We start from the raw sequence: 9,208 nt of genomic DNA on the forward strand, positions 1-9,208 counted from the left end.
CACAATCACAACGGGCATGATGTCATCGAAGAGGTGAATGAGATCAGAGATACTGTTGCTAAGGGGAGATGGAACACTCGGCGGCCATATTGGCTACGCCTCCGGGATGCTATTTCAGATTAGTAAGACTTTCGTGAATGGGGAGTTAACGGGGAAATCAAAAGTAGGACAACTTATCGATGCAGAACTCACGGGGTTGGAATCGCAGTGAAAAACACATTAAAATGGCTGTCTTAGAATGACCGTATATATGACAGTAACGCTGTAAAACACGTTTTTTCTCAAGCTTAATTTTGAACTGCGCATGTGCAACACTTCACATGACGTTCTCCTTTCCAGTCTGTTGGTTGTCTCCTAGATACCATCTCTGCCGGGACTCCACTCCAGACCCATCCACATCTCCTCCATCGGCTGTCGGATGACAGACATCGCTTCCCAGACAGCACACTTATGTCTTGCCAACGTCGCAAGATGTAAAATACATCGGCAAGACGTCTATAGAAGAACGTTTGCTCATCGGCAAGACGTTGGGCAGACGTGCGGCGTCAGATGGAACGCCTATGTTTTACCGATGCATTGGCTATCTCGACGTCTCCCAGCATCTGGCCGATGAGCTGCCGCTATTTCAAAGACATCTTGCCGATGCATTTATTTACATGCATCTCGCCGACGTTTAGCCGCTTTATATCCACCCATGAGCCAACATTTACCCGATTTAATTACGACCTACTGGACGTACCCCATCTGCGCGAGGAAAGCATCCTGACGTCTCGAGGAACAGCTGATTTTAGGTTGCAGTTATGAACCTAGCATACTAGAAAATCAGCTCTTTCCATAAACAAAAAAGACGTCTGAATGTTCTCACCGCTGCAGTGGAATTCCGCCTTATTTGAGGTCTTCCTGATCAGTGCTTAACCCATATGCCTCACCAATGAAAACACAAGAAACCATAGAAGTTTTTCCATTTATTTTTTTCCACAATTAAGCAAAATGTCCATCGTTGAATCATTCCTGCAGGAGACAAAAAAATCTGTGAACATGGGCCGGATGTGAAAATCACCCTTTACATAACATACCCTACAGTTTAGGCTATGACTTTGACATGTCAAAAGTGTACAACTATTTATTTAAACAGTTTTGTAAGCAGGATTTCACCATCTACTGTATGTAGACTAAGTCCTGTCTGTGGATGACAAGTCTATCATCTATATTGACCCATTTAATTTAAAAGTGTACTTGCCGTGGTATTTTTTATACAGTCATGGATAAGTGGGGCAGTCATTGGTAAGCGGTTAGGGTGTCCTGTAGCCCAGGGCTGAACAACCCAAAGGTTGCTGGTTCATCTCCCAGCCCGCCAGGTTGGTGGAGGGAGGGAGTAATTAACCAGTGCTCTCTCCTCCATCCTCCATGACTGAGGTACCCCAAGCATGGTACCTTCCCGCCACACTGCAACATACTGCTCCCTTGGGATGCCAATGTAGGCTGCACCCTTGCACAGGTGAGGCATAAAATACAATTTCATTGTGTGCAGTGTATACTTGTGTGCTGTGTCACAATGGCAAAGGTGGGCTTTCACTTATATACACCTAGAGATTTTTCCCCCTGAGTCCAATGTTTTTAAACAGTTGAAACATGAACATTTCCAGTCAATATTTACAATGGAATAGCAGACCTCTGTGTCATATTCCCAAGGAATGGTAGCATCGCATCTGCTCTGCTGTGCCGAGTCAAAGTCATTCATAAGCCTACTGGTTGTGTTTTCCCTGCCCATTCACTACTTTGATGGCCTGCAATTTATGCAGATGTGTTCTACAACTTTTTGATGAAACTTACATTTTACATTTGATACCACAAACTAGGCTTACTTGTTGTGCTGTGTGGATTTTTGGAGCAGGGATCTCACTTACCAATCAGCATGTTTTCCTCTTGTTACCAGCATCAGTCTGAACCTGGCTGGACACCTGTGCACTTAACCATATGTGAACTCTGAGGGCAAGTGTAGAAGCCTGGCAAATAAAGACAGGAATAAGTCGGTCTCAGTATCACTGCGCAACTACATTCACAATGTAATATGTTGGTTTAGTTGATTTCTGCCCATCACAATTTAATATTATGGTTTACATTTAGGCATACAACTTTCACAATGCCATATTAGTTACATTTAGCTAGCTAGTGTCCTATTTGGTAAGGACATGTACAAGTGATGTAGGCTGTACAGCAGGGGTGGGCAACTTTCATTATAAGGTGGGCCAACATTTTTAATTACCACAATCGGTGGGCCACATCACCACGCACTTGAGAGAATTTACAAAAGGATACTTCACTTTTTCTTTTTTTATACCTGAATGCTTACACTAATGATTTATAGCGGGTTAAAAACTGTCCTTTTTCTTTTTTTAAAAAGTGAGAAGTTGGGCTGCATGTGGCGCCCGAGCCTCCAGTTGCCCATCCCTGCTGTACAGTATCCTAACAGAAAGGCTCTCATAGTATTTCAAATAATGGTCTATATAAAAACTGGTTATAATAGGTACAGTGCAGCATAAACAGGGTTGAGGGGGTGGTTTCTTTTATTTCGTTGTACCTACCGAGTAGTTTAGCCAATGTCTGTGTGACACGTTCATGCTGCCACTTCCACAGCATCCTCTTCACAACCGCAGGGCCAAAACACCTGAAAACATAATAAGGTTTTTTCAGTCCAAGATTTAGACTAGAAAATGAGTGACAGCATCACAATCAGTTTGTATGCAAGTGTAGTGGACCCCCCATTTTTGTCTTTTTGTTATTCCCTTATTATTTCATTATTCTCATTCCCTGTCTTTTTGTTGTCCTGTCAGAAGTTGTCTTTTAGTTTAATTATGCTGTTGCACGTTTTCGCCAATAGATGGCATCATAGGACCAGCAATGAGTGCAGAGACTCTCTCTGGTGCAGTAGCCAGTGACTTCGGCCACATAAGAACGAAATGTGGAAGTGACAGGCTTTGTTATCAGGGCCGCTGACAGGTTTGGCTGGGCCCGGGACAAAATTTTCTCAATGGGCCCCCCCCCCCCCAACACCAAAAAAGCCCCCCACCCCCTCATCCCTGACGGTCCCTACACAAAATAGTCTAACGCCCAACCACAACCACGTAATTCCCTTGTGCAGCTCCAAAAAACCACACCACGTCGGGATGACAAGCCCATTTATAACGGATAAACAAAAATGTAGGCCTACAATACGGATATGGACTGAGTGGAGGGTTTTCAAAATGCTATCACAATAAAATCCACGCTATTGTATTCCTTAAGCTCATGAATAGCACATTTTTCATCACATCAACCATTTTCACTTAACCAAGAGGAATCATGTCAAGGACGCGTGTATGTCCGCTGAACTTCCAGAGAGGGGAAGGCGGGGCACATTCATCTTGCGAGAGTCAAGTTCACCGCAATCAGAACCGAAAGTTACAGGTTACCCCAAAACGACACCGTTATAACCCATTCGTTACATTCAATTCTAGGCTATCTAAATGTCAATTTCACACGTTGACATGCCACTGGCTTATTTTAAACCAAATAAGTTTAAACCAGAGTCGAGTTACACTGGCTGTAATTCAGCTGACCGGGGATGATTCTCATATCAATTCAGCCTGATTGGCGTGCGCGTGCCTGCCTGAAACTTTTGATTTGGACACATAATTGCAGAGTAATGTGCATATTCATAGATTCAATTACATAGGCGCATGAAACACATTGTTATTAAGCCGTTGCGGTAATCAAATTATTCGATACCCCCTGTCTCTCTGATACTGAATCCCGTGTGACTTGCTCACTGCCTCCTGTGCCAATGATAGGCTAGCCTACTTGACGACGGGCTGGAAAAAGTTTGCCGTGTCTTACCTGGATCTGCTGCACAGCTGCTTTTACTGGTGCCTGCTACATCATTCCAGTCTTTCCTGAAATATTTAGCCAGAGAACCCCTCAACCTTTTGGCTTCTTCCTCTCTTTTTCGTTTTTCCTTCTTTTCTGCGCTCCTGACTTGTGCATGTTTACTAAATGGCTCGCGCACACTGACCACTTATCGAATGCTGTCGTCTTTTTTTCTAAAAAGACCAATCCATTTTGGAATAGGGGTGATAGGGGGTTATTGGCCGTTTTTTCAAGGGCAATGAAGACAAACATCTATAAGTAATTGTTTGAATGCAAATAAAGCACCTTTCTACCCTAAAAAACAACACATTTTGAAGTGAACATATCATAATTGAGCCCAACGTCATGGGGGCCCAGTTATGGGCCCCCCTCTATTCCAGAATTCCCAGGGCCCGGGACAAAAAGCCCTTTAGTCCCCCCCTGTCGGCGGGGCTGTTTGTTATGATACAGAAGGCAGCGGTGTCAGCTGTACAGTTATGCTGAGGAAAATGTAAATAAACAACAAACTCAGCGAAATTCTACACACTTGAGGACCTTATTCATTAAGTGTGCAACATAAGCATTCACGCAATAATGCCACAGGTCACATTTCAGTTTATAAGCAAGATTACGATATGCACTGTGCTCGAAACAAGCACAGGACAAAACTGTGAGTAGCTCTATGTAAACAATAGCAGGCACGATAGTTGAAATATGCTACAGTGCGGTTCGTGTGGAGGATGGACATTTCAAAGACTGAGGCGACCTGACACACGAAAACACTTTGCCGTGTAACATTAGCCAATCTTTATTTTCAGATGTGACTTCCGATTATTATTTAAAACATGACTACCTGTCACCTTAATGAAATTGTTAGCCAATGAATGGTTGGTGCGATTTCGATCCCACATCTTCAAGAATAATGAATGCAGGCAGCCAACTAAAATAGTCAGTAGGCACAGTTTGCAACTCATCGGATTTTTTAAATCTCACTTCAGGCGAAGTGGGTGGACTGCGTACCCCCGCGTACCATGCCCACTACACCCCTGACAACAAGCTAGTTCTAGCCAGAAGTTCTAGCCAGAAGTTCTAGCCAAAGCAAGATGCACAAGCAACGTCAGATTACACAGACTGACAATATATCTATCTGCCAAGACATTGAACGATTAAAGCAGCCTAGAATCAAACGCTTTTGTAAAGTCGAGCTCATGTTGGAAAACTTTGTCAGGTGAGGTGAAGTTTTAGCATACAGTAGTAGACCTACCTACGGATGTCATGGAGTCTGAAACACCACATTATTAACAAACACGACAAAAAAACAAATGTGGAAGCGGAGGATAAAGTAATATACGTGCCAACATTGACATATATTTCCTCCAAATCACGTACCTTTCGTCTGTATGAGGATTCCCAAGACAGTTGTACATCAGGCGGCTAGATCCCATTGATTCCCTGGTTACGGTACGGTCGGAAAATGGACCGCACACATGGCAACAGCTGATGAGGAACGAGCCGTCGTAAAAGCTCATTTTTGCGCTTGCGTCGATGCGATGAGATGATTGGATCAATGATGGTACCGCTCAGCAACCGATTGGCTCTTGTTGCGGGTAGGCGGGAGATAAACAGGCATTCGATATCTTGGCGTTACGAATTGACACCGTTTATTCCTATGGAGACATTCGTCAGTATTCTATCTCCTCCTTTAGAAAAAATCTCTGATGAGATCCAGCATCATGTTTTAATAGCTAGTAACTAGATTACCTTTTCTTTGAGAAAATCTACAAGTATGCTTGCTCAGAGGCGGTTCTAGACCAAAATTAGGAGGGGGGCCGAGGTGGGGTCATTCTTTTTTTCAGGGGGGCACATAAATTGCCAAGCGAGATATATTTTTAAAACATGGCCCACCCTGGCCCCTGTCTAGAACCGCCCCTGCTTGCCATTCATGCATGTATTGTGATACAGATAGTCGATTGGTATTTGGTATGGCCACCTCACCCTGCTGAACAAGAACAGGCTGTCCAGAGTGGTGAAAATGGCAGGAAAGATCATAGGAAGACCCCAAAAACCACTGGACAGCCTGTACAGGACTGCAGTTCACAGGAAAACAACGGACATTTTAGATGACCCCATCCATCCTCTTCACTCTGAGTTTGAACTGCTGCCCTCAGGGAGGCGCTACAGATCATTCATTGCTAAGAAGAAAATTCCAAATGCAATTTCCATAGTCAATAAGCTATGGAAAAGCTAGAGATAGGGTTTTGAACTAATGCCTGACTTGCATATGATGTGTGTGCTGGGAGGGGTGGATGCAGCATTTGTATGTGTGTTTACTGTCTATCTGTGTTTATATCCTGCTTTTTACCCTGTGAGACCAAAGGCAATTGTCATGTTTGCATGATAATAAAGTATAATCTGTCTATCTAATTTCCATTTAACATATACATCGATTAAATAATGTAAATTAAATAGTTGGTGCGACACGTGACAGAAGAGCAGTTATATCACTACAACGGCAACTTTCTTACATAATCCAGAGATTGATTTGACTGGTTTCTCGTGACATAGGAAAGCCCTATAGGTGCCGAAATTGATGAAAACCATGTGGATGCATCTTAAAGGACCACTCTAATAGAAAACCATTCTTACATATTATGTGCACCGTTATTCAAAACCCAGAAACCTGATCCATTAATTAAGTAAAAAATCATTTGGGTTTAGAATTTTATAGATTTTAGTTAATTTACGAAAATAAACGTTTCTGATTGGACGTGACGTCACACGATGAATTTCATGACTGAATTAAATCTCTATTTGTTAATGCTTCATCGCTGTTTATATGGCATTGTAGGCCTACTAATGATGTGGGTAGTTGTTGTGCCTACATGTTGGTAAACCACTAGGTGGCACCGTTACCTCATAGATTTCAGAGCGTGGGTAGTGTTTACTCCAACGAGACGATGCAGGTAGAGACTACATCTAGCGAGACAAAGTGTGAGATGAGTTGCAGACATGACGCTGTTAAGTTTGTCAACCAGGACGATGACAAAAATATTTCGTCAACGCCCCTTTTTCCCGTGACAATGACGAGACGATGACGCACAAAAATTGCTTCTGTGACGGAGGTCATCTTGCACCTGTTCACCCCCCTCAGGGATCGAACGTGCGACCTCGCCAACCACAGCGGTCCGGCAATGGGAGACACAGTACGATACCACTGGGCCAAGAGACTAGTCTCTCGGCCCAACGGCACGAGACTGTATGAAGCTATCGGAGGGAGGTTTACCAACATTCCACGCCAACTCTGTGCTAGTTAGCCTCCGTTACACTTCCAGAAAATAAAAATATGACGGAAATAAAAATTGATTTTCGTTAAGGAGACGAGCCATGGACGAATGGACATTAAAAATGTAATTTTTAAAAAATAATTTGTAATTGCTATAAAGTCTTTCTTGAGTTTCATAGAAGGTTGCGCTGTTGCCCTGTCGTCTCTTTAGGTAGTGCCTGGCACGGGTGCGGCTCAATAGTAACCTAGTTCAGTGGGTCCTGTTCAGTTGAGTTTAGGCCCTAAAATGAGAAGAGAAAAGATAGCCGACGTTGAGGCAAGTGTTAATTTTAAAACATGTTCAACAATCCTTTTGTCCATAACGAAGACGTGTGTGTTTGTGCAGTCTTGATAGTGGTACCGTCGCAGCGCGCCAACCTTCCTCTGATGCTGTCATTTTAAACCTCCTCGCGATTCCACTGTCCTCCTTTCCACTTACACCTACCCCCACGTCCGTTGTCTGTTCTTTTGTAATGTTTGCTATATTGGTTGTTTAACCATATGAATAGGCAGTTCGCAAGCAAAACATGGAGATCGGATTCATGCATTTATTTAAATCAGACACACCGGGAGAAGTTTAAGGGATGAGCGCGCTACAGGGGAAAAGTTGTTATAGTAGCCTCAGATGCACAGCTATTGTAGTTTTAGATAAGAATCAATGTGTGGACGATCGCTAAGGGTTTAAAGTGCGGAGATATGAAACTTGTTCCCGTCGAGGGCAACGCTAAAAGACCCAAGGAAGTCGACATCCCTTACAATATTGTCTCCCAGACATCCCAGGCTCTGAAAACGCATTGCTTAAACTTGGAGATGCGTATCAACTCTCAAACAGCATTAGTGTTCAAACCGTCAATGTCCTTTCTGTCGTCCAGTCTGCATAGAACAACTGCCTACTTCCCAGGACTTTTGTAGGGCGTCCTACGGAATGTGCGTAATCTATCTGAAGTATTCCACGCATGACGCACGAGTCATTAGGCCTATCTATCTCTGTCCCGCATTGCCAATTGAAAAAAAATTAGCAAACTTACATAATCTAAAATCAGGAATATTTTATCTGACTCTCGGGCATCGGGGAGCCATTATCAAATATCAGGGAGACTTCTTGGACTTCATTGGGATGTCTGGTCTTCCCACTGCCTGGCTATGAGTCACGCGGTCAGGTGAAGAAGAGCGTAGCCTATGTGATCCAATTCAAAAGCTAATGAGAGAGAGAGAGAGAGAGAGAGAGAGAGAGAGAGAAACCTGCATCTGGAACTGTGTGTGTGTCTAATGCTCTTTTGCTCTATGCTGTTGAAATTACTTTCACAGGGCTGATTTGGGTTTTGGTGGAAAATATTTTAACAACGTGAATATTTGCTGCGATAGGCTATCTCTCCTGTCTTGGCAGACCTGCACTGGTTACCTGTCTCATACAGAATCGACTTTAAGATTCTGCTCACAGTATTTAAAGCATTAAATGGACTTGCCCCTAGCTATATCTCAGACATGCTCTCTTTTTATGCCCCTGCTCGAGCTCTCAGGTCCACTGATGCCAAGCTGCTAAGGACCCCCACCCCCCCGCAGAAGAAGATCGGCGACGCCGCGTTTGCCTGCTATGCGCCCAAGAGATGGAACGCCCTCCCCATCGAGATCCGATCAGCCACCTCCGTCGACTCCTTTAAGAAGCAGCTGAAGACCCACCTCTTCATCCTTGCCAACTCCTAGCTGCCAAGGCGTCATAGTGTCCCAGCCGCCGCAGCGCCCTTACTACTCGCAATCCAGCCCTGGCAGGGGGCTCCCCTAGGTGGCCGCTGGTCTCTGCCTGAGGTTTCTTCCTGACTACAGGGGGTCTTTTTTCTCAGACCTCACCGAGCTTTTTTTCCCCCTCACAAACTATGAATCAAGCGAAAGGGAGTTTTTCCTCACCCCTGATGCCACCAGGGGCCGCACCTGAGCGCCCAATCTCTGTGTGACTATCTATGACTTATGATAGGCCCAGCCACTATGGACCTTACACATCTA

At 44.1% G+C, this 9,208-nt stretch overlaps 1 long non-coding RNA gene across 1 annotated transcript; it reads right to left on the reverse strand.

Moving 5' to 3' along the window:
• Positions 1-622: 622 nt before the first annotated feature.
• Positions 623-5,331, reverse strand: LOC134443770 (uncharacterized). The gene is made up of 4 exons (XR_010033740.1): positions 5,275-5,331; positions 2,586-2,668; positions 1,908-2,006; positions 623-1,011 (listed from the first exon to the last, which is right to left on the reverse strand). It is a non-coding gene; the product is annotated as an uncharacterized LOC134443770 (long non-coding RNA).
• Positions 5,332-9,208: the final 3,877 nt, after the last annotated feature.

Source organism: Engraulis encrasicolus, unplaced genomic scaffold (genome assembly GCF_034702125.1).
Source record: "Engraulis encrasicolus isolate BLACKSEA-1 unplaced genomic scaffold, IST_EnEncr_1.0 scaffold_36_np1212, whole genome shotgun sequence".
Taxonomy (NCBI): Eukaryota; Metazoa; Chordata; class Actinopteri; order Clupeiformes; family Engraulidae; genus Engraulis; species Engraulis encrasicolus.